The 5,110-nt window shown below is 41.4% G+C and overlaps 1 pseudogene; it reads right to left on the bottom strand.

The window, feature by feature from the left end:
• Nucleotides 1-331: 331 nt before the first annotated feature.
• Nucleotides 332-449, bottom strand: LOC126475698 (5S ribosomal RNA; annotated as a pseudogene).
• Between the last annotated feature and the right edge of the window lie 4,661 nt (nucleotides 450-5,110).

Raw genomic sequence — 5,110 nt, 5'->3', positions numbered from 1 at the left:
GATAAACTCGCTGTTTGGTCCCCTCCCTAAGATCAACCAACCAACCAAATATTATCGATGAGACTGCTGCTAAAGCAGAGTTACTAAACACAGCCTTCCAAAATTCCTTCACCAAAGCAGCACACTAAAAGCACTCCGTTGTCAGACCACGAGTGGCCTACCGGGACCATCCGACCACCGTGTCATCCGCAGTGGAGGATGTGGGTAGGAGGGGCGTGGGGTCAACACACCGCTCTCCCGGTCGTTATGATGGTATTCTTGACCGAAGCCGCTGCTATTCGGTCGAGTAGCTCCTCAATTGGCATCACGAGGCTGAGTGCACCCCGAAAAATGGCAACAGCGCATGGCGGCCTGGATGGTCACCCTTCCAAGTGCCGACCACGCCCGACAGCGCTTAACTTCGGTGATCTCACGGGAACCGATGTATCCACTGCGGCAAGGCCGTTGCCTTTCACCAAAGCAGGCGGAGTAAATATTCCAGAATTCGACTCAAGAACAGCTGCCAACATGAGTAATTTAGAAGTAGATATCCTCGGAGCAGTCAAGCAACTTAAATCAGTAAAAGCAAGTCTTCCGGTCCAGGCTGTATTCCAGTTAGGTTCGTTTCAGACTATGCTGATGCAATAGCTCCATACTAAACAATCATGTACAACCGCTCGCTAGACGAAAGATCCATACCCAAAGACCAGAAAGTAGCACAGGTCACATCTATATTCAAGAAAGGCAATAGGAGTAATCCACTAAATTACAGACCCATATGATCGAGATCGATATGCAACAGAATTTTGGAACATGTATTCCAGCATCGTGAGTTACCTCGAAGAGAAAGCTCTGTTGATACACAGTTAACACGGATTTAAAAAATATCGTTCTTGTGAAACACAATAGCTCTTTACTCACACGAAGTGCTGAGTCCTATTGGCAATGGATTTCAAATTGATTCCGTATTTGTAGATTTCCAGATGGCGTTTGACACTATACCTCATAAGCCGCTTGTAATAAAATTGCTTGTGGATTATAGTTTCAGTTATACGATTGGTTTCGCGATTTCCTGTCAGAAAGGTCACAGTTCGTGAAATTTGACGGAAAGTTATCGATTACAACAGGAGTGATTTCTGGCGTTCCCCAAAGTAGTGTTATAGACCCTGTGGTGCTCCTTGTCTATATAAACGATTTAGGAGAGAATCTGAGCAGCCACCTTACATTGTTTACCGATTATGTGGTCACTTATCGTCTAGCTAAATTATTAGAATATAAAAAATAGCAAAACCATTTATTTTTATGGTGCGAAAATAGGCAATTGACCCTAAATAATTAAACGTTTGAGGTCATCCACATAAGGGACGATAGATCAATAGAATCTAAAGGCCTTAAATTCAACTAAATACCTAGAAATTACAATTACGCACAAACTAAATTGGAAACAACACGCAGATAGTGTTGTGGGGAAGGCGAACCAAAGACTGCGTTTTATTGGCAGGTTAGAAAACGTAATAGATCTACTAAAGAGACTGCCTAAGCTACGCTTGTCCACAATACTGCTGCGCAGTGTGGAATCGTTACCAGATAGGGTTAACGGAAGTCAAAGAAGGGCAGCACGTTTTGTACTATCGACAAATAGAGGAGAAAGTGTCACTGAAATGATACAGGATTTGGGCCGGACATCATTAAAACAAAGGCGTTTCTCCTTGTGGAGGGAACTTCTGACGAAATTTCAATCGCCAGATTTCACCGGTGAATTCGAAAATATTTTGTTGATGCCGTCCTGCGTAGGGAGAAACAAAATAAGAGAAATCACAGCTCACACGGAAAGATATTGGTATTCCTTTTTTCTGCGCGCTGTTCAGTAGTGGAATAATGGAGATTTATTGTGAAGGTGGTTCGATAGACGCTCTGCCAGGCACTTGAGTGTGATTTGCAGAGTATCGAAGCAGCTGTAGATGAATGGCGGTACAATGACTGTATAGGTTTTTAGCCAGTGCTGAGCAGCACTTCACGTTGCGTAGACAGCGACGCCTCTCTATAGTTGATGAATCTCGGTACATCCCGTGGCAGTTTGACGGAAGGCTTTGTGTTTGACCAATGACTGGACAACGTAAGCTGTCTTCACGTATAATGCCAACAGTGAAGTACGAAGGATGTGGTGTTACGGTAGGGAAGTGTTTTCGTGGTTAGGGTGTTGTCCCCTTATTGCACTTGATAAAACGCTAAGTGTAGCAGCATATGAATACATGTTACAGCATTGAGTACTGCGTACGGTAGAGGAACAGTTCGGAGACGATGGTTGTATAAGGGCGACAATGCACCCTGTCATAAACTGTAGCTGTACAGCAACGGTTTGTGGACAATAACGTCCTTGAAATGGATTGCCTTCCCTGAGTCCCGACCTGAACCCAATGTAAAACCAGTGAGATAAGTTAGAACCTCGATTTCGCTCCAGAAACCAGCATCCATTATATCTTCTAAGTCTTGTGTACTTATTTCTTACTTTATTTGAACATTAAGACATAACATGAACTTCTTACGGACATAAACGACCATTTCGTTTCTTCCATGAAACTAATTTCCAATAGAAAATAATAGTGGATGCATTAACATTGTCTATATCCAATGAGGTACAAAAATTGGACTAGGTATGCTAAACTAGACTGCACTTTACACTACGCGCAATAATTCCATTCTATACGCTGGACGTCCAGGCTTCTCTTCACAGAGCCAGTATATCATGTACGAGCAACGATGTTCAGAATGACCACCCTGCATTTGCAAATACTTCGTCACTCCATGGATTATATTTTGCTGGGCCCTACGCAACACACCTGCATCCACCATCGCCGGGCGGCATGCACGCGAACTATTAGGTCACGTACATCCACAGGTGGAGTACTATAAACTTGTTTCTGTAAGTGTTCCCATAAATGAAAATCTAGTGGATTAAGGTCCTGGGAACGTGGAGGCCAGAACGTTTCTCCAGAAACGCTTCATTTAAATAGTTACGCACTCTCATTTCAAATTGTGGTGGTGCACCATCATGCTGAAACCATAGGTGTCGACAAACGAAGTATTGCAAAGAAACGTACAATAAAACATCGCATTCGACTTGTCAAGCATTAGGTAAGGGCCCAAAAGTGCTCCTCTCATGAACCGAGCCCATAGGTTTATGCCAAAGCGTGCCCGAATCCCACTTTCATGGGTGACGTGTGGATTTATGTTCCGATCAATAGTTGTTGTTGTGGAGGCTGAAAAATCCCTTCACGAATGAAGCTCGATTCGTCAGTCCATATCACGTTATTTATAAGATGTTCGTTATCTTTCACTTGGTGCAAAAGCCATTCACAACACTGTTCTCGTGGAATGCGGTCACTGGCTGCTGGTGTTGAGATAAAGAGTAATGATATGGATGCAGTTCTTTATCGTGCAACATTAGAACAACCAGTCTTTGAAATACTTGGAACAGCCTTGCAGTGTCACGAATACTTCGCCGAGGTGACAGATGAACGGTTTCAAGAATTGCTTTCTCTGTTTGTGAACTATGTCTGGTTCTTGGACGATCTCCATGCATTACCTGTGGAAGAAAATTACCGATTTCCCGAATGTGACGAAAAATATTCTTATTGGGATGGCTCCTTTGAGGGTACTGCGCAGCATACGTGCGACCAGCACCAGCTGGGTTATCGGATGCACCCATATCGACGTATTCATCGTTTGTGGACACCATCGGGAAGCTGCTCTATGTGAATTTGGCAGGACCAGTTAAGGTCCTAAACTGCGCGGTTAGCAGACACATGCTTGCAGTTTAGTAAGATCCCACTGTCATGTGATAGGCTGTTATCATGTGACAAAATGATGTTCTACTGACAAACGACGAGAAGTAGGGAATTGACGCCTAAAAGATAAAGAAAAAGGAACCCGACCAGGATGCGAACCATTTCTCCAGCAAGCCAGCAGTACCAGCTGAAACAAATAATGCATACCAACTTGTTAATTGGCCATCTGATCATGATGGACAGTCAGAAGGAATAAACAATATAGCAGCACCTTACAGCTCTGAGGCAGGTTCACACAAAGCAGTGAGGTTTATTAATAACGACAGAAGAATAAGTTAAAAGAGGACACGTGGGATGAGCTATACATAGGCAGAGATGCTGATGTGAAACATACAATAAATTGGTGTCAATGTTTGAAAGCTGCTTTGCTAAAAACGTATCCAGAAAATGCATTACAAAAAATAAGTACATGCTGGATAACTAAAAGGATTAAAATCTCATATAACAGGAAGAGAGGACTTTATGTGAAGGCCAGAATCAGTCAAGATCCATCGTTACTTGGGTTCTAAAAATTGCTATAATATTTTAAGAAAACCCCACAGATCATCAAGCAACTGGAAGTAGTACGGACAACCTTTACTGAAATTAACAGAATTTTAAAAAATTCCAAAAGAAGAAAGCTCATATGGTCTTGATGGAATATTAAACAGAATTTTGAAAGGTTTTTAGTAATATATGAAATTCATCACCTGCACATGGAATATTTCTTGCCAGATTACAATATGCAGTTGTTAAAACTCTTTGTCAGAAAGGTGACAAGGAAAACTTAATTGTCGTCAAATTTACCTATTGACATCTTGTTCCAATAATTAGAAAAGTACCGTATTCAAGAGTTGTCTCATATTTAAGTAGAAACAATATAGATAGGACATCAAAGCTTTGCTTCCAGAAGGGTTCCTCGACTTATATGCTATTTACACATTCACTCACCAAATATTAAAAGCCTTAAATAATAAAATATTGCCAGTTGGTATTCTTGAGATCTTTCCAAGGATTTTTATCTTGTCGATTATGTTACTCTCTTACAAAAAGTTAATTTTTTTGAAATGATGGCTTTACACACAACTGGTTTGAATCACACTTAACAATTGCAATAAAAAATGTGCTGAATAATTCAACAATGTTGTTACGGGAGAAAATCTTAGTGACTGGCCATAAATAACGAAAGGCGTCCCACAAGATTCAATTTTTTAACCTCTCCTATTCCTTATGAACGTGAGTAACCTTCCACCTGACATTCATTAAGAAGAATTGCCATTTTATGCAGAGAATACAAGTATTAT

Source organism: Schistocerca serialis, chromosome 4 (assembly GCF_023864345.2).
Source record: "Schistocerca serialis cubense isolate TAMUIC-IGC-003099 chromosome 4, iqSchSeri2.2, whole genome shotgun sequence".
NCBI classification, from domain to species: Eukaryota; Metazoa; Arthropoda; class Insecta; order Orthoptera; family Acrididae; genus Schistocerca; species Schistocerca serialis.
This window is presented reverse-complemented; position numbering and strand designations above follow the sequence as displayed.